A 27,141-nucleotide genomic window follows, 5' to 3' on the forward strand; every position below is an offset into this window, starting at 1 on the left:
GTCACTTCAGGGGTTAATCCTGTCACACAAGAGAGCAGCCTCAATGTGCAGGGCATACCCACACCACACAGAGCTTCTGTACAGGTTAAGTAATGGAGCATTTCTCAAAATAACTCTGGTAAAACAAGGTAATTAATGCTCTGTGAGATTGTGTGTGTGTGTGTGTGATGTGTGTGTGTATATGTGTATGACATACACACATACATGTACATATATGGCATAATAGAACTACATCCTTACTAAACTTGGCTAACCTTCCAGCTGTTTCTAAGAAATGGTTATCATCTTCAAATTATAACAGAAAAGGGGTAGAGAAATGGTTCAGTTGGTAGTATCTGTCACGCAAGCAGGATGACATGGGTTTGGATCCACAGTACCCTTGTGAAATCCAGGAATGGTGGTGCACATCTATAACCCCAGCACTTGGGCAGCGTGGAGACAGGCATATCCCTGAAGCTCTTTGATCTGCCAGCCCTCAGTTGAAAGGAGACTCTGCCTAAAAAACTATGGCGGTCCCTGTACTTACATCTATGTGGGTGCTTACTGGCACACACGCGCATGTGCACACACCTATACCACAAAATATATTTATATTATTAAACATCTATTAAATGTAATGGTAGCAAAGACTCATGAAATAGCTCCATAAAAGTCCTAAATGGGAAACCCTCAATGTTACAGGTTTATGAGATCTGCAGGTACTCCTCTTCCCGAGTGAGACTGCCAACTCACAGGCTGGCTTCTGCCTATCAATATAGAACAGCTCCAGTTACTCAAGCTAATGTGTTTATAAAAATTATTCTATCTGTATTTCTGCTGTGTGTGACGCTGTTTGATGCACCTAACAGAGACTAGAAAAAGCCTAGACCCTATTGACACAGTAAATGAGAAAATGTACTCATTTTCCTGGTTGGGTTCAAGTTTCCTGAAAATTCAGCTTCTTCTACAGGAGAAACTATATATATATATATATATATATATATATATATATATATATATATAATTTGCAAGACTTCATAGAAAAAGCTTCTGCTGAATAAAATTGATTCCAAATGGAGGAAGATTGGCTCACGGACTCAACCTTGACTGATACTATTGAAACAGGGAGGAAGGAGGAAGGAAGGGAAGAGGAAAGGGGGGCACAGAGGGAAAGGGGAGGGAGAAGGAGGTGGAACAAGCCGGGGAGAAGGAGGGAGCTCTCTTGGCCTTCTCAAGGCAAATCTCCATCCTAGAAGAGGTTTGAAGTGAAGATATCTTGTGCTTTCAAGACATCACAGAGGGCTCAAAATATGGCCGTGAAGATTTTTCCAAATATTTTTTACTCTTCAGCTGTTTGAATTTGATGCAAAGGCCCACTTTTCAGTAGAAATGGGCAGCTTTCTACCCCTGCTTGGTCAGAAATCGAAGTCTCTTACCTGAAGGCTGACGGATCTGGGGAAATGTTCCTCATTCCCCTAATTAAGTCTTTAGCCAAGTCACCGGCATGCTTGTCACTGGATTAGCAGACACCCCCTCATTCTTTGCTAGAAAATTTACTCCCCTCATTTAGACCTTGACAGAAAAGTCTTCTGTTCAGAAAGATCTCAACCTGCCATCACTCCCACGTGATTCTCTACCCCCAGTCCCCACTTACTTTGCCACCTCTGTTACCATGGGGAGGTCGACCCGCACAGGTATGCATACATGAGAGTCAGCAACATGTGTCTTCCTCTATTTCCCCCCAACCCCACCCACCCTGCCTTAACTCTTTGAGGGAGGGACTCACTGAACCTTGAGCTCAGCTTAGCAATTGGCCAGACTGACTGTAGCAAGCCCCAGGGATCCTCTTGTGTTTGCCTCTCAAGCTCTGGGATCACAGAGCTGCCGTGTTGGCTTGACCGTATCAGGCATGTCTCTGCTCTGTTTTGTTTTGTTTTAAGTGGTTTGTTTTCTATTTTTCTCACTAAACTCTAAGATCCACTGGGGCAAGGATCTGGATCCAGAGAAAAACTGGGAAATAAATACCTGAAACAGGACCAGTCACGAGAGCCCATGGCCCACTGTACAAACTCTGAGTCATCTCCATGAATTTTGAGACAATATATTGTTTTAGAGAACAACAGTGAATTCTACATCCAGAATAACCAGCCCTTCACTTGGGGCTTGTGGTCCTGAAAATGTTCCAGTTCTCAGAGGTTTTTATTTACAGGTTCTGGAACAGACACCAACTCTTACCTAGCATCCACTCGTGTTGAGAGTCAGAGGATCAGTGAGATGCTTTCTGTTGGGTTTGCGTGCGTGCGTACACGTGTGTGTGTGTGTGTCTGTGTGTGTGTGTGTGTCTGTGTGTGTGTCTGTGTGTGTGTGTCTGTGTGTGTGTGTGTCTGTGTGTGTGTCTCTGTGTGTGTGTCTCTGTGTGTGTGTGTGTGTGTGTGTGTGTGTGTGTGTGTGTGTGTGTGTGATTTTCTGGTTTTGTGTCTATAAGACAAATGACCCCTGGGGACTAATAGCCTGCAACCAGCATTACCCATGATGGGGCACACAGCAGAAAAACAGCTAAGAGATCCTGCCTCGAATAAGATGAAAGCCAAGGACCAAAGTATGGCAGTTGTAAATTTGTTCAGCTGGAGGACTAACAAGCAAAACATAAGGAAGGGAAAATAAAAAGACAAGAAGCAGAGCAAGGAAGAGCTTAGATCAAAAATGAGAAAACATACAAAGAACAGGAACCTAAGAAAATAGAAAGGCCATTTACGGGGAGAGGATGATAAAAACCAAAGAATACACTGTGAGCCCAGCCCAGGCTCATCCATAGCCAGACAAGCCTTGCATGGGTGTTCACTAGGGGGCCCTTTAAGAACCTCTGCAGGAAAGACTGCCTTGAGATGAGCTCCCCTTACCAATCACAGCAAAGGAGCTTCTCTCCAGGGCTAAGGAACTTACCAAGACAGCTCTGCTCATTCCTCCAACCCCAAGAGGACAAAGAAGCTGAACAAGGTGACCTCTAGGCCATCAAAATGTTAGCTCCACACTACATCAGGAGCTCTTGCTCTAAAGGAGGTCCTCCCTGATCTCACCAACACACTCTAAGCCAGCCAACTTGAAGACATGGCCTCTGGGGCCTGAGCTAAGTTGTCACAAGGTTCTACAGTCTCACACGTTAGTGTTTGTAGCTATGTAGGCATGAGCAGCAATCTTTAACCCCAGCACTTAAGAGTCAGAAAAAGAATCACTAGGGCACACTACGTAGCTAGAATAGCTATAATCTGAGCTCTAGGGCCTACAAAAGACAGTGACTCAATAAAGCAAGTGGAGAATCGTCAAAGAAAACACTGAACGTTAACACCAGGGATTTGGATACGCTCATGACACACCGTGGGAGCATGCGTACGCGCGCGCGAGTGCACACACACACACACAACACACACGTCAATACACATAACCATGCATATACACCACATACACACACCAAAAGGTCATTTCTATAAATTAAGTACCACCAAGATGGTAACATCGCTAACATCTTTTTAGTGAAGATGCTTACAATAAAAGAAAGGGGGGAGACCTTTCCTCAGCTGCTAAATTTGAATAATTTAATTAGGACATTCATGGGTAAAATTAAAGTACAATCACATATCTTGAAACAAATGGCACTCCCCATTCTTTGCCCACGTAATCGGTTACTATAAGGCCTGGACAGTGGGGTGATTTTCATGCCTGCTCACAGGACGTCAAGGTTGTTCAAGAGTAGCGGTGTGGAGCAAGCAGCTTTATAATTTAAAGCTATTGACCTCGGGAGAACACAGAAGCAGGGACATGATGAATTCAAGCTGCAGAGGTCCTCAGGACTGCGACATCATCTGGAGAAGAAAAGTCCAACAGTCTAATCCCTGGCCTGGGGCCTTCTCTCTGAAAGGAAAGGTTGCCAGTTCCCCATGGAAGCAGAGTGAATTTCAGAGTTGAACTAAGTCCCTGGCCATCTCTTGTGTTTCAGGATACAGGGCAATACGGATTTCAGGAGCTTGATTGCCACCATTCCTGCCCTGAGCTCCTTTTGGTATAGAGTGTTCAAGGTCCCTCCTCTGTGACTCCTTTCTCTGGGTCACACACCTTAAGTCATACTACTAGAGGTAAAATGTATTTTTAGTGACCACATGGTCACTTTTCTGCCACTCCGAGAGGCTTTATCTATCAGTTGCCAAGAATATGACCAGAGGACAAAGAGGGATCCCGGGTATAGAATCAGGCGTGTTTCTTTGCATATTTGAGTGTTTTGCTTCCTTGATATCTGGGGCCAAGAAAGAGCTGAGCTAGAGGAGAAGCCACATGTGCAGAGTCTCTGAGATCTTGCTCATCTGTGCTGAGCTATCCCTGCTCAGGTACTGACACAGGCCTCCGCATCACCCTGAGCAGAGGACACCATGAGCTATCCAGTGGTTCCCAGCCAGCAGTAGAAGCATCACTAACTGTCTGGGATAATTAGGAAAAAAATGGGAGGGAGTATTCTTTTGAGTTATAACAACTGGAGTGGGGTAGCATTTAGTGTAGACAGATCCATATAGGAAACTTTCCCTCCCCAGAGAGCATGAAAGTCCCTGTTTTAAAAGACGAATCTACTAGGTAAATGTCTGAGTCAATAAAGTCCTTGCCATCCAAGCGTGTGAGCCTGAGTTCAGAACCCAACACCCATCTGAAAGCTGAGACCAGTGGTGCCTCTTTCCAAGCCTAGCATAGAGAAGAAGCTGGTGAATGAGATTGGCGGATGCTAGAACTTGCTGCCCAGCCTAGCTAGTGGGTGAGCTGTGGGTTCAGTGGAAGACCCTGTCTCCAAAAACAAGATGGCAGACCATAGATGCAGATACTTGGCCCCACACACATGCACAAGCACATGCATATACATACTCACATGAGCATACATATATTCCATGAAACATACATCTCCATATATGTATATTATACATATATAATATATATTATCTTTCTCTCTTACATAAAGAGACTAAGAGACAGAGAGACAGACAGAAACACACAGACAGACAGACAGTCAGACAGACTGACTGACTGCTCTTATTCATCCTGACAGAAAAGAAAGAGGAATTCAGAAACATTCAGCATCTCGCCCAAGTTTGTTCAGCTGAGGAAGCAAAGTTGGAACTGCTGACTGTCCATTTCCATTCCACAATGACAAGTGGGAAGATCAAGAAGAGAAGTAGATGATACGTGCTCTTGAACCCTTAAGATGCTCAAGTCCTGGGCTAAGTCTTTGCATTTTGTATTGCACCAAATGCTCACAGAAAAGGAAGTGACTCTGTCAGAAGCCGAAGAAGGCCTGGAGGTAGCATGCCTGAGGTTAGCATTCAGGGAATCCATCACATTCAGGAGGGAGGTAACTTCCCTCTCCCCAGTAGATGTAAAATACCTGGGTAGTCCCAGTTATTTGGGAGACTAAGGCAGGATCTTCACTCGAGCCAGGGATTCAGGGGCAGCCTGAGCAGCAAAGGAAGACTCCGTGGTCCTCCCTTCTCCCCAGGAGAACGACAAGGGAGTAGAGTCCAATAAAGGGTTCAGAAGGCCCGTGAGTTCAATGGAAATGACTGCTGGGATCAGAGTCAGAGAGGCAGCCCAACTGTAATCAGGGTGAATCAAGTGCTATATAGTTTGGGGGATAGGGGGGATTTCTAGGGTGGATACACATCGTGGGCTGCAGCTTAGAGTACCTCCTCTGCATGGAGAGGCATTAAAGTTCCCTGTCAGGAGGAAGGAAGCTGAACCTGTAATCTCAGCAAGACTGACATCCCACAGGTAGAGAGTGTGTGGGTTCTGGGCTCCTCAGATAAAGTCAGAGGAGAAGCCCTGCTGGTAAAGGGAACCTTCCATTTTGCACTGAATAGCGCTGTCTAGACAATGGTACACTGTGACCTTAATTAGCAGGGTTTCTCCACAAGACTCCATTTTACCTACTTCCAGGTGGAGATCCACCGCGGGTCTAAGCCACTCTGACTTGAGCATCCTGTCCCTTTCTCTCCAGCCTCCCTTCACCCAGGTAAATCCTACCTGCTGCTGAGTCTGGCCTCCCTGCCTGGGTTAGACAACCTGCTAACTGCTACATAACCACTGAGTTCTTCCCAACCTGGAACCTAGGTACCGTTTCTGACACTGCATTGTACTTGGCATCCAAGAGACACAGTGCATTGACACCTTCCTCACCAGGCAAGTTCCTGCTTGTCCCTCACACAGAAGACAACATAGTCCTTGTCTTCTAGCTGTCCCTGAAGCCACAGTGTCAGGTGAAAAAGCAGATTACATCATGCCATTCCCCACTCAGAAGCCTTCAATGGCCTGCGGGCATGCTCTCTGTCTCTCTCTTCTCTCTCTCTCTCTCTCTCTCTCTCTCTCTCTCTCTCTCTCTCTCTGTCTCTCTCTCACACACACACACACACACACACACACACACACACACACACAAGCCCATGTGTGCTCTTCATGTGCTACCACAGACTCCCATTTTTCTCCTTTCTCACCAAGACATTAATCTTGAAGGGAAGAAGGAAGTTGAAGGGAAGAAGGAAGTGTTCAGTTCAAATCCTTGGGGGATCTGGGGCAGAGCCACAGGTCACTTGCAGAGGCCGTGTCAGCATATGGATTTTGGTTACTAAGTCTGGAGTAGACCGAAGCCATTTCCTAAGTTTTTCTGTACCCACCATAACCAATTGTTGTAGGCCACTGAGATGGGAGCGTAGTCTATGGTGGCAATTCTTTTCCTCCTTGCTGTGACAAAACATATGAAATACACCTTGAGGAAGGAAAGGTTTGCTTGGGTCAGGTTCATGGAGCCCTACCTCAGGAAAGGCTAGGAAAGTGAGGTGGCTGGACACGCTGCATCCACAGTCAGGACCCAGAACAGGTAAATAGGCCTGCTCAGCTCTCCCACTCCTTATGATGACGTCCAGACTCCTAGTCCATGGGTAGATACTGCCATCCATACCCAGGCTAGCCCTTCCTGCCTTGGGTCAATTTCTTTGGAAATCCTTTCATACATACCCAGAGGTTTGCCTGTGAGGTGATTTCAGAGTCCATAAAGGTTCCTGTGAAGAGTAATGATCACACACAGACTATTACAAGCCTCTGTCACACATCACATCAAACACAAAGTCACTGCCACAAGCCACATGACCCTCTTCTGCCCTGCCCTCCAGCTACACTGTTTTCTGATCACGCCACCACAATCACGCGAGGAATATTTGTCTCTGGATCTCCCTCTTGTTTTCACTGTTACCTAGACTGTGTCCAGGGAGGGCTTCTCCAATCTCCCTATTTAAATAGTATCTTCTACTTCTTCATGCCACTTACGTCTCCTTACAGTTAATGAGTACCTAACACTATATCATTATGTCATATATGTCATAATGTCTCATACATTCCCATCACTTTGGACAACAATGGGAAAGCTTCAGAGTCAGGAAAAATATCTGCCCTCTGCTTCTCCAAATCCTTAAGACAGAGCGTGGCCAATTACATATTTGATAGACATTTGTTGATTAACTAAAGGCATGGCTGTTTTGCCTACTAGATTATAAGATCCATGAGGGCACAGCATGAAACCCTTTGAGAAAGGCTGCACCTCTCAAACTAATGGCAGTGGTATACGTATTCTTCTAAAAATCTTACCATTCTCTCTTCTTCCATATGAAGGACCGGCCAAAATGGCGCCAAGTGATGACATATAAAATCAGGTCCTCAACTGCCCCATTACCAATAAGCCCAAACCGAGAGAGGGCATGACATGTCACCTGCGAGCTTTCAGCCAATAGCACAGCTATGATCCCCACATATAGAAGTCAATCTTCCTCCAGATAGTTCCAACTCCCAGCCATCAGTTATGCCCAGCCACTGGCGCCCATGTGTTCTCATGTATATGACTTGGGATGATGTCAGCAAAGCAGGACAGAACACACCTTTAACCTCATCATGAGGGCAGATGGCCATAAGGGTCATTTGCATCCTGCTACCTTCCTCCTCCCCAGAGATGGCCTTCATGGCCAAGAGCCCTGTCAGGATCTGACAGGGAGGGAATTACTTTTCTGTATTCAGCATGAGAGGGCTACAAATGTACAGGAAGCCATGTCTGGCCATTGCTGGTTAGAAATACATGCAGAGCTGAGAATCACAAGCTGATGCATGTGCCTGAAGGGTGTAGCCTTCATGCTGCACGAAGCCATGGTTCACGTGCTCGCTGACATCTCAAGGACAGAGAGCCCATCTCCCAGCACATGTCCCCTATATGCAAACCTCCTTTTCTAGTGGCATCCTCTACAGCAATGTCCTGTGTGCAGAGCTATCCACACACAGCTTAGCCCACATCAACCTCTCCTCACACTCCTCCTCTGGCAAAATGGCCTCACTCCATCTCATTACTTAAGACCATTTAATTTCTTATTTCTTTGACACAAAGCACTGATCTCAGTGGGAAAAATAGCATAAAATTCACAAAAGCCTAAATGAAGGGAGACAGTGATTATAAACGGGCTTCAGAGAAAATTTAAGATTAGTAACTGGACAGGAAACGTAAAGAGCCCTCAAGTCTTACGGTTCACACATGGCAGAAATTTAATGAATTTAATTTTCCCAGATTGGACAATGAACCTGAAAATGCCTATGATGATCCTAGCCACAAGCAGTTATGAGAAAAACAAAGCCGATCTAACTTCCAGTGTCCATTCTGAAGACATGGTTCTCACCAGTGCCTTCACCAAGCACTAATGCCAGGATCCCCACCATCCTGACTTGCAGGGTCCATGGGGGCAGTCTTAGTGCAGAGTTCTCAAGGTTCCCAGTGGGAGCCGCTGCCAGGAAGAAACGACTCATCTGCTCTCTTGTAGAAAACAACAGTCCAAAATCTCTCCATCCATGGAAGAGTCATTCAACAAACGCTCCGCCAAAATCAGAGAAAGGAATGAGATTACAGAGTGTGTTAGGCAGCTAATTAAAACAGTAATCATTTCATGTTTATTGCCTGGATTTTATAATGCTTCTGGTATGTTTGTTATATAACTGGTGCTTGGAGCTTTCAAATTAAAAATTGTACTGTGATTTCTTTTCTATTCCTAATTCTGTGTTTTGTCATGAAGTATTTTCTCCCCCAACACTGTATAAGCTAATGTCCTTTCCAGAGAAAAGAACTGTGCGTGCATGCGTGCGCACGTGTCATGGAGCATGTAGAGGTCAGAGGACACCTCCAATATAGGTCCTAGTCTTTAGCCTAGATGGAGACAGGGTCCTTTTGTTACCTATTGCTACAGACGCCAGGCTAGAGAGTCTGCAGGCTTCTGGAGGCTCTCACGCTTCTGCTTCCAATCTCACCACAGGAGTGCTGGAGTTACAAGCGAGCCCTGCTCTGCCCTCCCTGTCTTATGTAGATTCTGGGGACCCAGGCTCAGGCCCTTATGTATTCACATGATGGATGATCAGTCATATTCCAAGCCCATGGAAAACTGTTTTGTCACATAGGTAGATTCGACCAATGGGAGAAGAAGGAGGAGTGGACTTGTGGTACCAAAGCCAAACAGGTTCCAAGAGCAGCAGACAGAAAACAAACATTGAGGCATGGGGATTGAACAGCCTCACTGTTCTATAGCCCTCTTTCTACACCACCAACCAGAGCAAGCCCAGGACTCCAGGACCTGGATGGAACCCTCTGTGTATCATCTGTTCCTTAGTCCTCTCTCCAACTACTAGATATACTCCAGTAATACAGAATGTAAGCCTTGTGATATTAAACTTTAAATGTACTATAAATCCCATCCATATGTCAAGTCCCTGAAAGGGCCTCTCATGGAGACTATAGATGATGCAACATTCAAGAGACAAAATCTGAAGTTGTACATAACAAATGGTTGCAACCAAATCAAAATAAGGCCCACAGTGATAGTTCGTTTGCATGGTGGTTTTAATATGCTTAGCCTGGAGAATGGCACTATTATGGCCTTGTTGGAGTAGCTGTGGCCTTGTCGAAGGAAGTGTGTCACTGTGGGAGTGGGCAATGAGACCCTCCTCCTAATCGTGTGGGAACCAGTCTTCTCCTAGCTGCCGTCAAAACAAGAAATAGCACTCTCAGCTCCTCCAGCACCATGCCTGCCTGGACACTGCCATGCTTCCTGCCATGATGATAATGGACCTCTGAGCCTGCAAGCCAGCGTCAAGTCAATGATGTCCTTTATAAGATTCTATCACAGCAATGCAAACCCTAACTAAGAATGTTTGGTTGCTGCTTTCTTTCTACATTGCCCCATGTTCCAAATTATCTTAAATTATCGGGCACTGCTTTTATGATGGCTAAAGGATCAGGACCCCACAGGAGATAACCACACAGGCAGACGTGGGGATCCTGAAGAGGGTCAGGCTCAAAGCTGGAGACAAAGCTTATACCACCTATAAAGCAATGTCACCTACATGGCAACTACCATGCAGTGTGTCCGAGCCAGGATTCATAGAAAGCTTCTTCCCAATGGCCACACATGCCCTCTCCACCCATATCCTTCTAGACAGAGGAAGCCATGTGGCCACTTCAAACAGGATGGGAAATAATGATAGTATACCCAGAGACAAAACAAATGGGAGTCTTTGCAAGTGCCACTATTGGCACACCCATAAATGCAAACGGAAGGATCCGAGCCACATGGGGACCCATGAATGGAAATGCTCTTCTGTCTGCTACCCTGGACAATACAGAAGCAGGTGTGGGGCGAGGTCACTTGGGAAGCTTGTCTTGGAGAAAGCAATGTCAACTCTGGAGACCCCTCCCCCGTGTGTGTGTGTGTGTGTGTGTGTGTGTGTGTGTGTGTGTGTGTGTGTGAAAGAGATGGGAGTGCACATCTATTTGAGAGTCCCATTCAGCATTTAGAATAGTCTTCGAATGGAGAGATATGTTTTTAGTACAAAAGGGAAATTATTCACTTGTGTAGAAGAGTCTGTGCTCTTGTGGCTGGGGGAGGGGTGACAGGAAGCAGACCACCCCAGCCCCCACCACTGCAGGCTGCCCTGGTGCTCCTGGTGGGCTTCTTCATCCACCTATTTTCTGACAAGTATGGAGCTCTTGTGCATTGTTCAAAAGGAATCAATAGTGGAAACATTTCCAAGTCAGTCTGGGACATTTCTACAGAAGGTATCTGAAATGGAATAGCTCACAAAAGGAAGGAAATTAACAGGTATGGGTATCCAGCTGCACCCGGGGTGACCTCATAGCTACTGCTGTAAAATACACCCCCTGCAGAGTCCAAATAAAGGGTCCCCAAAACACAGAACCAGGGGGTTTCTAATACCACCATGGCACTTGCCAGAGAATCACAGAGGAAGAGAGGCTAAAGATTGCTAGCAACATGGGAGGAGAGCAATCTTCAATGCTTCTAGCCCCAGGAAGCTGCTGTGCCTCCCACCCCGGGTGGCAATTTCCTTCTGAAATAGTGAGGCTCCATTTAAAATTGTATGTTGCTTCTCTCCCTCCCTAAGAACTTCTGAATGTCATGATTACAGGAAAGCTGTTTGCTCAAAAGAAGCCCTGCCCCACCAGTTTCTCCCCGTCTTTCTCTGTGTTCCTACCAAAAGCACACCTTTGTTCAGGATGCCAGCCTCACTTGGAGAAGACAGAAGCTGTGGCTCAATGTTGATTTGCAAAGCAGGAAAAAAAAATCATGGAGAATGCTATGAAGAATACTGAGTCTCCTCTTAGGTCTGAACGCACACATCGGTGTTCCAACCCCCAATGTGATAGTATTACAACCTTTAGGAAGGGAATAAGGTCGTAAGAACAGGGTCCTACACCAATAGTATTGGTGACCTTATAGGAGGAGTAAGAGACAGCTCAGATAATATGTCTCTATCTGGTCCCCCTCTCTGTACACACACACACACACACACACACACACACACACTGAAAGGTAGGGTTATAAAAGATGGCTACTTACAGACCACAGGGTCCCTTCATCAAAAACATATGAGAACTGCTTGAATTGAACTTGGATTTCTAGTTCCCACAACTTGAAGCATATAATATTGTTTAAATCACCCTTAGCTGTGATATTTCTGGGGCAGTTACTAACACAATGAATGTCTAAGTGATGTGCTGCTATACCACAAATCACCTCAAAGCCTAGTTGTTTGACCAGTGACGATCTATCTGCCGTGGCTTCTATGGATGAGGAGCTGGAGAAAGGCTCAGTCAGGCTGCCTTACTTGGGGGTCTCTTAAACAGCTGTTATCAGATCCCAGCCCAGCTAACCAAGATTGGAAGATCAACTTTCAAAGGGGCTTCCTTGAATAGCTAGCAAGTCAGCGCCAGCTGCTGGTCAGGGTCTTCGGCTCTCCCACCTGTGACTCTCATGACCTGGCAGGTGATTCCCCCATAGCAAAAGATCCATGAAACTAGATGAAGATCAACCCTCAGAAGTCACATACTGTCTCTTCTGCCAGGAAGGCCAACTTTGGTGCCAAGCGAGAGACACCAGCATGGGAGGAAGGCTAAGAAGCGATGGGGCCTGGATAGTCTACACTTGATGGAGTCAGAAAGCAATCATCAGACACAGCGGGTATCTCGCAGCAATCCAGCTTCCAAATGGACAGGAATTTTAAGGAGCAACCTTTATCCTGACCTCTTCGGTCAGGATAATTCCATGGTGTGGGAACTACACTGGCTCCCGGAGTCCCCTAGAAAAATCACACTCTAGCTGGCCACAGTAGCAAATGGCTTGGTGATATGCCTTTAGCAGGTAGATGTCTTCTTGTGTTTGATTTGTTCCTCCATTTCCCTCCACTTCTAAAGTTTGCCTTCACACTCAGTCATTACTCAGAGTCTGCCCCTGGGAATGCAGTGATGGTGGTTCAGGGACTAGCTTTCCTGTATCTACGGTACTTTTCCTCTAGCCACAGAAACAGCGTGGGTATATCAACCACTCGGCATCACTTTCATAGACAAGGCATAACTAATGTCAGCATGTGTTTGGTGAGCTCCCAGTTGGCAGGGCCAAGACCACAGGAAAGCTAGAGGATTCTTGGGTTAACAACAAAAAGTGGGAATCGTTGTGTTTTAAAAGTACAATAAGGACAAATTTGGAAATTCTGCTTCCACCATGAGGGCATGAGCTTAGACTAGAGATGTGCTCCAGAAAATTGCTTGGCTCTGGAATAGACTTCTTCAGTGTCCTTGTAATCAAAGACGCACAAAAGCGGAATTTCCTCAAGACTGGGAATGAGAGGTGGTGCTAACAGACCCATGATTCAATCTTGATTTCACACCACATGGGCGTGCAGAGTGCCACCTTACAACTTGTTTCCATTCTTGAGAAGGAAAACACATACCTACCTACGTGTTTCACTCTACTTCGGAACCTCTCTAGCTTTAGAATGCAGCCCTGTAACCAGTTCTGGCCAGTGGGGACAATAACGACTATGAGGTGAATAGGGCCAGGATGTGTCCTTTCTCTGCCCCCTCCCAGGAGCCACTAGGAAGGTAATGTGATAACCAGCTGGTCAGGATATAAGGAGGTATCCTGCAACCCCGCAGATGCAGTATGGTTCCCCTGGAGATCTGCTCAGCCTAGAAAGGCTTTGTGGGATGCACAGATAAAGTCTTTCTGGGTAGACCCATGAGGGGGCCAAGATAGCAAAGCCAAATTATGAAAACTACCTCTCAAAAGCACTTCAAAGAGACACCAGGCCTAGAGCACAAGGCCTTCAGTAAGCAAAAATATCAGCCAAGGGCCAGTGTAATGGCTCAGCAGGAGAGGGCGCCTACCTCCAAGCTTGACAACCTGAGTTCAGTCTCTGAGCTCATCCAGTACAAGGCAAGAGCCAGTTCCTGCAAGTTGTTCTCTGATGTATAACCACGCAACTGTATGTGCAATTTTAAAAATTAATGTTCGAAAGAATAAAGACACCAGCTGGAAGGAAAGGCCACCCTTTTCATGGCGAGCGCTACCATAACAGCTATGGATGGCGTCCTAATTCATTGCAATGTAGACACGGGGTTCTAGTGATTTCACTGAAACGGCAAACAAAAGCTAAACCGATTTCTACAAAGACACTAAATATAGCAGATGAAGCCATGAAAGTAACACCAACACCTGAAATGGAGGCATGCAGCCCCATCCTCGTGGGGAGGAGGTCATTGGGTCACAGCCTCCTCTGTTTCAGTGAGACTGCACTGTAAATCTACAAAATATATATGTATTTAAACTGCGGGTGCGCCGTGTGCCCTCAAGTGATCTCAAAATCAGCCTGGGCCAGACCTCACCTGGCCGGCCTATGCAGGGATGGCAGGCCAGTAGGCTCTGAGAGGGGATTGGAACTGTAATATTACAATGGAGATGTCTGTCCTTGAGACAGGCTTCCTGGAAGAGGAAGAAAGGAAACACTCAGGTTGCCTGCAGTAGGAAAATTATAATCATCTGGCAGAGAGGCAAGGCCGCGGGAGCACAGAATACGATGTTTAAGGAAATGTGCTCATGGACTGATTGATGTTGTGGTGCATACCTACAATCCCAGCACTCAGGAGACTGAGGCAGGAGGATGATGAGCTCCAGGTCAGCCCTGAGATACACAGGGAGACCCTGCCACAGAAAGCAAACAGACCAATAAAAACAAAAATAATTTTCTAATAACAAAGTTAATTCACTGGTAGGTGAATCTTTAAAAGGAATTTTAATTGACTAGAAAATCACAGAGTTTTAAAACATGGGTCGCTATGTCTCAGAGCTCTGGGTTTAAATATGAGCCTGTCACTTAATCTTGGACTCATTATCCAGCCTCCCCAATCTTGGTTCTCATTGTTAAGGAGAAGGTAATAGGACCTTTGTAATAAGGTTACTGTGGCTATTAAATGAATTACTACATCTAATTGTGTAAATTAATGTCATCTATATGACAGGTGCCACTGTAGCTTAGCAAATACTGTCTAAATTTGAATATAAGAAAATAATGATTAGAGTGAAAAAATAGCATTCAAATCAGCCAGATTAAAACCATGATTAAATCCATTATTTATTCCCCTATTCTACAGTATTAAAAATCATGTGTGTCCACATGTGTGTGTGTTCATACATGTGTGTACACTAACACAAACACCCACATTTTATAGCTTCGAAGCCAGAACTGGGTCTATAATTCAGGATTTGATTACTTAGCCCCTAATTTAGCACTGGCTGAATGCCCACGTAGCCCAAAGGGAGGCTTTGAAAAATTTTTATATTGCTTTGCACTTTATTGGGAGATGTGCACCAGCCAAGTCCCAGAAGAAAAGGTTAAGTGTGGTTCGAGAGAAGTTTCTCAGACAGCATTGGCAAACTGACTTAGACAATAAAATTAATTTAGTAGGCTGGAACTTCTTTTTTAAAAAAAGAATAAAACTGTTAGTGCAGTGCACACATTTAGGAAAACACAGCTATGAGCGTGCCGGTTTTCTGGGCAAATCTACTTCTTACTTTGGGTCACTTCAAAAAGTTCCAAACATGAGGTACAGCCCCGTCGCCTTGAGGCTTCCCTTCATTAACTATGCTTCCCTCAGCACCTGCCCACCCAGCTGTTCCTCCTGACCCCATTCCAACGGAATCTACTGAGGCCACACTTGTCTCCCTCACCCTTTGGAAACTGCAGCGCAGGCACGGTCCCCCCACACAATGGACACCCAATAAATGCCGAACAAATAGATCCTTGGATTATAGTCACATAACCCAGAGTCCGGCCACTTCCCAATTAGCATGTTGGCTTGTACAATAAGCATGCACCTTCCTCTGTCATCAGCTGTAGGACTCATCCAAGCCTGGGATGGTGACCTGTTGTTTTATCAATGACTATGGGTGGAGCTTTCTAATACCACCTTGCACGGCCCTCTCAGGAAGGACCACCATGCTCTGCATACAGATGTGAACAAGCTTGTCCCATGGTACCTCTATGACCTCATAGCACCTGCCCTGGCCAATCTACAAAAGAAAACATCTGTATTCTCCTCCAACCAGAAACTGTGGGCCATTTACATAGTAAAATGAACTCATGAGGCACAGTCATTACAAGCTCCTAGATTCCTGCCTAAGTCACTATTGTTAGGTATCTTAATCATGGTTACTATTGTGATGAAACACTGTGACCAAAGCAACTTGGGGAGGAAAGGGTTTATTTCACTCACAGTTCCATACAATAGTTCATCCTCAAACGCATTGAGGGCAGGGATTCATACAGGAACCTGGAGGCAGGAGCTGATTCAGAGGCCTTGGAGGGGCGCTGCTTACTGGATTACTCATCCTGCTTTTTTATAGAACCCAGGAACACCAACCCAGCGATGGCCCTCCCACATCCATCACTAATTAAGAAAATGCCGTACTGTCAAATCTTAGGGAGGCATTTTCTTGGTTGAGGCTCCCTCCTCTCTGATGACTCCAGCTTGGGTCAAGTTGACATAAAACTAGTCAGCAGCACACCATGGCTATCTTAGACAAAGTTGCTTCCCAGATAGCATATGTTCCTTTAAATGTTCGAAGAAGTGGTTAGCCATGGCAGGATAGGACCTCAGAATGTGACTGTCCTAATTTACCTTCTCTGAGTTTAATACCATTTAAGGGATGTGAACACATGGGGATTCTCATCATTGAGAGAGGCCTGAGGAGATAGTCAAACATGTGTCACACTCGAAAGAGCTGGAGGGTATTGAAGATGAGTCATGCAGGGTCACAGTGTGTCTCTAATTCAAACTACCCAGAGTTGTAGCAAAAGCTTCAGAGAAGAAGGCAGCCTGGAAACGTGGTCTGCAAACAGCTACCTTATCAGGGAGGCTTCATCAGAGGATCCATGAACATCCCCAAGAAGGGAATGTGCGTGGCCCTTCGGGAGTACATGGGGTGTCTTCCAAGGCAGGGCCTAAGGCAAAAGTGGAAGACAGCGTCATAGGATTCACAGCATCCTCACTGGCCAGTTGTAGAAGGAGCAGTCTCATCAATGCATAGCAGAAAAACAAGCTCCCGGGTATGAGAGGAAAGCAAATTCTCCCTCATCTGTGGGCAGGCCATTGTCTAAGAACTGACCCAAGAAAGCACCCCTTTAAATGAGGGTATTCTGTCCCTGGTGGTCTTTTTCAGTGTCACAGTCCTAACAAAGCAAGACGTCTGTTATCGGCCAATGAGCAGGAGACTAGCCAAGAGTCCCAAGGTCCCTGAGAACGGGAGACAAAGTTTTTAAAAGTATATATTAATGTTCAGAAGTATTTTCTCTTCTCCTCTTCCTCTATCTATCTGTCTATCCACATTCCCACTCATCTATGTATCCACCCGCTCATCCATTTATTCACCCAACTACCCAAACACTCATCCATCCTCATCATTCACTCATCCATCTACCCACATGTCTGCTTGGCTAGCCATCTATTCATCTACTTATCCATTCACTCAACTATCCATCCTTCTGTTCATCCATCCATCCATCCATCCATCCACCCATTTGCCCATTCATACACCCATCATGTATTAAGCACCAATTTTTTAACCACATTGAGAGTCATCTCCTTGTGGAATACTCCCCAATTGATCTAACTGAACTATAATTATCATTTTGCTTATCTTTCTGTAGCATTTTCGTTTGAATATATGAATTATGTTTACAAGGGTAACTTGACTATGGCTCTACAACATAATAGAATTAAGTTGAGGTTGGGGATTTAGCTCAGTGGTAGAGCACTTGCCTAGGAAGCGCAAGGCCCTGGGTTCAGTCCCCAGCTCCGAGGGAAAAAAAAAAAGAATTAAGTTGAACCAAAAACAGTGATTGAAGTAATCATTATACTATTTATTGAAGAGTTACACACACGGATTATTGGGTGAGCCCTTAGAAGGCTCTTGGCATAGACTTCATGGGCTCCCAGTGCTAGGGGACCAAGGCATGAGGGTGCCCAGGCCTGTCCAGTGCCTGCTTGTGATCTTGGAAACAGCAGAAGGCTAATTAGGGGTATCTGGGTTTCACACACTCCCAATTTCCTCCTACCTCCAGAATAAAACGATCCTTTTCTGCCTTTCACAATCATTATATTTCTCCTTCAGAATCTTCAAAGGATTTCCCTGAAGCTTAGCCCTTTAACATATAAAAAGAAGCTGAAAAGTGAAACTGAAAAATGACAGATTTGACCCCCAGTGGGCCAACTCCATCTTCCCACCAGCATGTTAGGGGATTTCTTACGATTGCTGTTTTTGGTTTTTCTTCCCAGGCATAACTAGAAGTGCAGTTTCCTTTGCTTCTTTTCTTCTCTCTTAGGAAGGAAGCAGACACTTGAAACTGAACTCCCTAGAGAAGGTCAACTCTGCATCCGTCCCTGTGTGTTTGTGCGTGTCTCTATCTGAGAGAGATATGCAGGTAAAGTCCTTTAGGACTTCTCGCTCCTATAAGATGAACTCCTGCACTTGTTCCAGGTCCATACATAGCCTATCCCGTGATTGCAGTTGTGGCCAGCCTCAGAACTCTGGTGGGTCTGTGGAACAGGAAAATGAGTATGCCTATAGACTCTCCCCTTCTTGGGAGCTTTATTGGGATCCTCAGGCTTCTCAGTCCCTGGAGGGCCTGCTGGGGTTCCATTATCAGTTTTTCTCCAGCTATCCTCTAGCTATGACTTCCCTGAGGAGACAGGAGGTCCTTTGGGTCCAAGACATGTATCTAACCTGTACGTACTCTCTTCCCCTAACACACCTCATACTGGTTACCTGTGATCCTAAAACTCCCTGTCCAAATCCCCTAGGCCTCTTCCAGGACCTGTACAACGCAACGTTTCTCGAGTGGACCTCCAGAAAGCAGATGGCACTGTAATTGTGTACAGCCTCATGTCCAAGAAGGCCAAGAATAGCTTATCGTGGACACAACACAGAAATGCAAGCAGGAAAACACATATGTGTACACAAGCTTTCTCACCATGCAAATTCCAGCCAGGAGGACAAACAGAAAAGAGGACTGCGTTACCATTACAGAAATAAGGGGTTCAATTTTGCTCCTCCCCTCACTCCTAGAAACATCTGGGTATCCATTTCCATTGTCCTGTTATAAGACCTTCACCCCAGGGCTTTCTGCCCCCACAGGCTCTCCCAGTTTGTTCCATGACTACATTGGCTCTGCTCCTCCCAATCTAGGGCAAAAGTTTCTTCATTAGCATGGAGCCAAATCTCCCTGTGGTCCATACCATCCTCCTGTCCACCCCGGCAACTTCCTTTCCTTTCTCTTCACACCCAAGTACACAGCCTGGACCACGTCAACCTCTGAGCCCTTCCTACTTTGCTCCTGTCAAGGTATGTAGACTATCCCAGAACCAGGATGCAGCCTGCTTCTGGCAAGCCAGTTCTAGTGGCTGTCATCTTCAGGTTAGCCCCCTTGGGGGAAGGGGGTCTCCTGTACCCCAAGGTCTCTCAGGAAGTGTTAACCAAATGGATTTTCTCTCTTCTTTCCTGAAGTCTACCCCATTCCTCTATACCATGAGCCCTTCCTGAAAGGGACCACAGTTTACTGTCTGTCCCAACACCCTGTGTGACACACAAAGGGACAGCAAGAGTGAAAGCAACATCAAAGATTAGAATTCCTCCATACTCAATGAACACCCCTGGGCAACTGTGGAAGCCAACAAAGTAAAAGCTGATTTGACTGTGATGAGTGTTGAGCACATTGGGAAAGCCCACTTGGACTCTCAAGCACAGAGTCAATCAAGTAGGACAGAACAAGCGAACAGAGCATTCACGTCTGTTAACAGGCTTAACTTCGACGGGCTGGGTATTCCCCAGTACAAAGCCCTCAAACCTGAAATGCTCCAATCACTGATCCTTTTTGACCACGGTGGTGGTGATCATAAAGGTCAGATCAGGATGCATTCCCTATTTCACATATGCATAAACTATGCGAAATCCCCCAAATCCGAGATACATTTGTTCTCAAGCATTCTAGATAAGGTAGAGGCCCAGCCCATATTAACAGAGAACTCTCATGAATAGTCCCCATTTTACCAATGAGGAGAAGAGACCCAGAGAAATTCCATCACAGACATGTGAGAGTCAGACACAGCAGGGCCACGGCCTCTTCTACCAGAGGAGAGGGCGAATAGCAGAAGGAAAGAGAAGGGATTGGCTTCAATCCCTCTTTTCTAAGAGCCAAATAGAACATACTCTGAGCAGGGGCTCTTCTGAGTTCCTCCCTCCACTAATTCCAGGAATGGTGGACACTGACTTGAAGAGAACCAGGAGAGTTATCAAGAAATTACCCTTGTCTAAAAGCCTGCACTGCAGGCAAGAAAGGGCTACATATGGCCCTGAGCCTTACTTGCAATGTGCACTACAGCTCCAGGAGAGGCCGGAGCTGTGGTAAAGCAAAGCTAAAAGTTCCTGTGTGCTAAACTAATGGTCTTAAATGTATGTCACACACTTCTGACAATACCTTTACGCCAAGGATGATACCAATCTTCCCATTTCACAGATGGAGACATCAAGGCCCTGAAGAGCAGAGCCACATACTCAAGGGCCAGAGCTAGTAGAGTGTACACTAGGAACTAGGGGTTGTAACCTCTCCAGCCCTTCCTCTGACATTTATTTTCCATCTTTGTTTGGGTACCTTGGCATTAGTTTTCTGGGAAACGGACAGGTTTGGCAGAAAAGGCTAATTAGAAGTCAGGATCTATAATTAGCATTATTCACTAATGAGAAGTGTCTGTCCTCTCTGAACCTACAATGCAGACAAGAAAAGGCTGCATTCATGCCTGGAGCTTTGTTGGTGGCATTGCTGAGATGTCCACACCAGCTCCCAAGAGGGGCAGGGCATCCAGCCTGGCTCTGTCCACAGCTGTGGTAGAGCAAGCTATGGGTTCCGTATCTGACTCTTGCTGCCACCCTGTGACAAACACTGGCAATGACAAGCAGGAAAACACTGGGCTTAAAGAACAGGTGGGCACAGGGGCCCCCTGACACTGAACGTCCACCGATAAATCTAGCATCTCCTCCTGACTGTCTCTAAGCATGGGCCGTTCAGCAAGACCATGCGGTCCGGACATGTTCCTTGTCCCCAGAGAAGCACATGCCAGCCACTGAGTATTGATATCAAGGACAATGAGAGGGTGGCAACAGGACTGAGGTGTCTTAAGGACCCCAAGGGCCACTGACCTCTTATGTTTGTACTCCTCCTCCAGGGTGTGGCCCAAGGCTCCCAAACACATACTGAGATGCATACAATGGAGCCCTCAGTCGGTGATGCCAGCTGTCCCAGTGCTGCCAGCACCGTCCCCATCCCTTCTGGTTGGGACTACAGGGGCTGAGCAGTGTTTTCACCATACCCTCAGCGGAAGTATGCCACGGAGAATGCCCTCTGGCAGCTCTCTACCCCTACCAATTGGATCTTGTACCATGCTCTTTCCCAGAGTCTGGAGTAGGAGAAGAATCTGACTTCATTTCTTTCTTTTTTTTTTTTTTTTTAGAGGCAGAGGGAAAAGCCCAGTACCCCCAACAACCACCCCACCGTCCTCTCCCTGGGAGAGTTAAATAAAAAGCGTGCGAGTCCACACTGTAGTGAGTAATTAAGGGCTCAGCCAGCCAATGCTGTTGTCATGAGTACCACGTCTCTCCCTTCAGGTTCAGGCTAATTAAGCTCCTTCTTCCATGGCCACCTCCTCTCCAGGGCTCACAGCCAAGAGGATGAGACTTTGAGCAGGGGACACAGCCTGGGCAGCAGTTGCCCAGTCTATGGGACAGGTACGATAGAAGCACAGTTATCCTAGAGGGGTGCACAGGGGAGGCTGCTTGATACAACCTAAGTTCCAGGCATGGCTCTCCGCTCTTCGAAGAGAAAGCTCTTCTGTTTCTTTAGTTTACATACTGATAGAAACCAGGGGAGGAAACATAAGTCACAGCCCCCCACAGTGGTCAGGGGAGAGGTTAGGCATCCCCTGAGAAACTGGGGCTGAGCCTCCAGGACTACTCCAAAGGAGCTCCCTTAGTGGGAGAAAGGGGAAGTCTCCCTTTCAGACTAAAAACTGCTTCCTCCTGCTGAACGATACCCTCCACTAGAAGAGATTTACATGACAGGTAGCATCCCTGGCACGGTCTCACTGAGTCAGGCGTGGGCATGAGTCACCTAGAAGAACTAAGAGGTCAGACTCCAAAGTGGTTCCTGTTAGCCTCTTCACAGCTGGGTACCAGCTCTCTGGATCCCCTCTGCTTGACCCAGGGTGAAATATGAAAACCATCCCAAGTCCTGAGAATGATTGCCCACCCCCTCCATTCAGCCTGCAGGGAAAGCAAGGATGCTGGACATATCCTAAAGTTTCTGAGAGCTGTCTCCACAGAGCAGTGGTCACCAGGCCTTCAGAGACAGTGGACCCGTACAGTCTGGAGGTCTTGGTCCCTGTGCACAGCTCACACAGAACCCTCCTGTCACCTCCTCATCACGTCAACCTCCTTCAAGGCAGAGAGAGGCAAGTGACATCTCATGCCTTCAAATAAGATGCAGATTCTGTTGCGATCTGGTCCAGGTATCTGGATGCGCAAACGGTACTAAGGCTCTTGGTGCTGGCTCATGAAAGGGACTCTGAATCCTTGTGCTCCTGAGTCAGAACACAGAATGGGAATGTGTACCGAAGACAACACTTTTCCAGCTGCCTTGACCTTCCCAAAGACAGAAGGTGGAGGAAAGGATGAGGTTAGCGGGGAGACTTGGTCATAGATACTGCAGTCCTGCCACCAGCCCTGTGTGAACTGAGGGCTCGCTACTCACCTACAGTTCTCATGGCAGTGGAAAAGGTGGAGGAACCATCCCGGGGAAGCTTAGCTTCATCCATCATTTCTGGATGTGCCAGGCTGGGCTCTGCCCCAGGCTTCGTTCTCAAGCACTAGAGACCAAGGTCACCGACAGCTATCAGAGGACACAGACCGGTAAAAAGTAAAACAACAAATTTGTAGTTCAGTTATATTGGGACCAGGACTGTCAAAGAAGTCACAGGGGTACAAGTGCTGGGTGGGTTTTGATGCTCCTGGTTAAGCAAGAGCAGGCACCAAGACTACAGGGCTGCAGGCTGCCTAGGAAGAAGAATATCTCATCCCTAGCCAAGGATCAAGAAGATGTGCCAACTTTAATAAACAATTGTAATAAGTATTGTAATAGAAAATCTAGAAATATAAAATAATAGAGAAAAAGGTGGAGATAAGCTAGTGACATTAGACCAAGCAGAAGAAAAGTAAGGTTGTTTGATCTCCACCCAGAGGGAGAGCTGAGAGCTGTGAACAGAGCTGGGAAGAGAAGAGGGTGGAGACTCTTCCACAGCAGGAAGCAGAGGTCTTCCCATGAACAGCTGCCTATCAGTGCTTCACTAGGCTCACCTCAGACACTCCCTCAATGCCGTGTCCTGCCCTGGCCTTTAAGGACAGAGAAGGGCAAAGCCAGCTCCTATTTACAGAAATCTCCTTTTGAAGCCCAGAATCCCAAGCCTTGATTCCCCTAGGGAAATGGGAACATAGAACACAAAGCCAGGCCTCGATGTTTTCAACCAACCTAGCACTGAGAAAGCTGGAGTCACGCCATTTCTTTCACGGAAAGACCAATGGCGTCAAACAGCCAGAGGACATTCCCTTAAAGGAAGGGGGCAATCCTATATAGCATCCACACCCTCGAGTTTGCAAGTCCTCATCAAACAGCTTGTAGCTTGATAGCCGCTAGGTTCCAAAAGCCCCGAGTCCAGGTAGTCAACATCCTTCCCAAAGCTGGTGCAGCAGCCTGGTCCCAGATGTGGCACACAGCTCAAGCTCACATCTGTAAAGATCTGCATTTCCTCTAGAGTCTAGGCATCATGGCGTAATTACCTTATTTTAATTAGCTGTTGTTAATTCCTGTTATTACTGTTACCCTTAATTTATTTGACTGCTAAAATGAGGGCATTGGGGAGCTGCAGGAGACAGCTTCCTCTCTCCCAGCAAACCATTACATCACGGTTTATCTTTTTAAAGCCAGTCTTAAAAATCAGTGCAAGCCAATCTAAAACTTTCCAACTGTAATGATCTTATAAGCTGGTAATAACAATGAAGAAAGATGCCTTAAGATCTTTTTATCTAAACTTGACTTTTAAAAAACCGGGCATGAAAACCAATGCAACCAATCTGTAGATTATTTTAAAGCATAATTTGTACGAGCGGTAGTGTTTCAAAATCATCCAAATCCCCATAGTCCTACTGTCTCAAGGCTGGAATAAACAGTGAAAATTAAATAGCAGTTGCCATTACTGAGCCTTTACTGTTTAAGTCTACCCTAAACATGACATATATGACTTCATTTAATCCTCATAACAGGGCCAGTGAATAGATTTTATTTCCTCTCGGGAAAATAAACCACAGCGTTTTGTATATACCTTGATTACATTCGTACAGCCTGTGAGAAGCCAAGCAATACTTGAATCCAGACGTGTGTGGTCCTAGAACCTTGTTCTAAGAGCCATATTGTCTATCTCCCTGTGTAAGAAGGAATGCCTTGGTCACAGAGCCATACAAAGGCTGGGTGCCCGTAGATTGGGCATCTTAAACACTGCCTGGCTCTTGGTGAATGTCCAGCAAACAGCGGTATACTGTTGTCACTGTCTGCCGTTTATCACAGTGTAAGCACTTATCACCGTTACCATCATTGTCAACTTTTGTACTAGGGAGCCACAGGGCAGATGAGAACAGCGAAGGGGCCTGGGAGAGCTCGGAAGAGCCTAAGCATCACCAAACAGCTAACCAGATGCCAAGGTCAACTGTGAGGATCTGAGTAACGTCCTAACAGCAAAGGGGATGAGGGTGAGGGTAGCAACACAATGCAGAGCCCCTGGCAGAGCAGGAACTCGGATCCTGAACTCAGGCATTGGGCTGAGAAGACTGGAAGATCAGAAGGCTGCTACAAGGACCAGAGACTGAGAAGACCAAGGAGAAGAGACTAGGGAGAAGGGACTGAGCAAGTGAGTTCCTGGGGCTCAAGCACAGCTGACACACGACCCAAATATGTCCCTGAAGGCAAGGCTAGACCATCAAGGGTAAAAAAGTAACAGGGCAGGGCCTCCTGGCTGGCATTTCTGCTGTTACTTCCTACTTTCCTCTCCAGTATCAGTGAAATACCATCTTGTCATCAAAGCCTCCTTCCACTCCAGACCAGAGCAGGCCCTCAAGTCACATGCTATTAGCCCTGCTTATGGCAGCAGAGAGGCACCTGGATGCACTACTCTAATAATTTGAGAAATTCCTGATTGCTGCTCTAGATGGTAAATGCCCACAAGGGTGAGCAAACTCTGTCTTAAACTGTCCTTACAAAGCATCATTCCTAAGTCAGAGGAGCGGGTTGAAAAGAAAATTCCTGCGGGATGATAAATGAATGAATGAAAGAAAGACTGTCTTCTCTTGCTCTTGCCAGGGACCAAGGGTGGCCCAATGCAACAAAGTCCCCTCTGGAGATGCCCTCCACCTTCTCCCTATAAATGAAATGGAAAAATGGAGAAAGAATGTGTTATTGATGTATTTTGACATCCTGCACTAAAAGCCACTACACAAGAAGGAAAGTACTAATGGCCATCATCTCTCAAATTGATACTGGACCGTTAGAGGGCTCGATCCAAGGACTTCTATAATGTACAGGATGTGCTTCTCTCCCTACCCCAGCCCATCCTCCTCCTGCAGCCAGTCAAATGGGGTCTGAGAAAGAGGATAAACAATGCAGTGCCACAACCAACAACCAACTGCAATAAGGAGTGGTGACCCTACGGGGACAGCTGACCCTATGGGGACAGCTGAGGCAGTTTAACTCACCACCACACACAGACAGCACACGTGGGAAACTCCTCAGATGGGGCCTTGATATCTCTGGACTGCTTCAGATTCCTGAAGTCACACTAGCAAGTATGGGAACATTTCCCAAAGAAAGAGGGGTCACCAACATGACGTTTTAACTAAGGAAAAGAACTGAGATCGAATTAGTTTCTAAACAACCATGAAGTTTCCTTTGCTATGACATATCCTCTTTGGGTCCACATGCATGAGCACACACGTGTGTATTAAGCATGCACAGAGAGAGAGAGAGAGAGAGAGAGAGAGAGAGAGAGAGAGAGAGTGAGTTCATCTGTGAAGCACAACAAAGGACATTTCTCTTAGAGGTTCAGTTAATGAATGTCCCCAGTAGCCAGAAGTCACAGCTGAGGGCAGGGTAGACCTGGTGAGAGCGTGTCTTTTCTCTTATGATTTTATTGATCATGGCCTGTAAAGTTCATTCATTCTCCACAAATATTTATAGACAGTGACTGCTGGCCAAGTTAAAGCCAATCAAAGCAGTAACCAGTTTAAGCCAAAGACTCTGTTGTGGAGAGCCAGAGTCCTTGAGTTGACCCCAGGATAAAACAACGCCACTGACCATGGAGAGTGGGTGTACGGCTGACTCGAAGAGAGGAAAAGTTGGAATGATGGTTGCTGCTGTTTGGTGGAATCCTAAGACTTCCAGACATGGAGCTACACCCTACCTTTATGATCTAATTTATATTCACAGCGATTCAACAAGGTAGAGGTCATTTCAAGATGAAGAAACTAGAGAACTAAGAAACTGTGCTAGGCCATGTCCTACCCACAGGGTGAGCCAGGATTTGAAGCCATTTCTAGCTTCTAGCCTTATGAAGTTCATCCATCCATTGTCCCCAGTGTTGGTAGATGACTCATAGGGCCATTGTTTCTGAGATACCCATGTCCCCTCCTGAACTACTCAGGGGACTGCTCTCTTCCCCCACCTCTAGGCTGAACTGTGACTACAGCGCACTTGTTGAATCTGGACTAGATTTTTTTTTAATTTGGCAGTGTAAAGCAATTAGTGTCATTTAGTCAAGCGTGTTATTAAGTCCGCATTCAAGGAAGGATGGTTCGGGAGAAATGAATATACCAGGTTACATAAATACCAATTTACTCACTGTCTAAAATACCACAAAACGTCATCATATGTCAAATATTTTAGTACCTTTATTCTTGCCTTTTACATTCAGAGATGACTCCGTCCTCACACACAGCTTGAAGAACGAGGCCATGAAGAACGAGGAAATCCTGGGGGAGAATGTTAGCAGAAATGTAGAATTTTTTTTACTAAACTGAGTATCACTTCTGCTTCCCTTCATACCAGAGCTGTAAGAAG

At 46.1% G+C, this 27,141-nt stretch overlaps 1 protein-coding gene across 5 annotated transcripts in view; it reads right to left on the reverse strand.

The window, feature by feature from the left end:
- Nucleotides 1–27,141, reverse strand: part of Cacna2d3 (calcium voltage-gated channel auxiliary subunit alpha2delta 3) — an 813,990-nt gene that overhangs the window by 765,312 nt on the left and 21,537 nt on the right. Inside the window, exon 2 of one of the 5 annotated variants that reach the window (XM_063275289.1) lies at nt 26,971–27,053. The gene's annotated coding sequence lies outside the window, so the exon portion shown is untranslated. 5 annotated transcript variants of the gene reach the window in all.

The sequence above is a fragment of the Rattus norvegicus genome, chromosome 16, assembly GCF_036323735.1.
Source record: "Rattus norvegicus strain BN/NHsdMcwi chromosome 16, GRCr8, whole genome shotgun sequence".
Classification (NCBI taxonomy): Eukaryota; Metazoa; Chordata; class Mammalia; order Rodentia; family Muridae; genus Rattus; species Rattus norvegicus.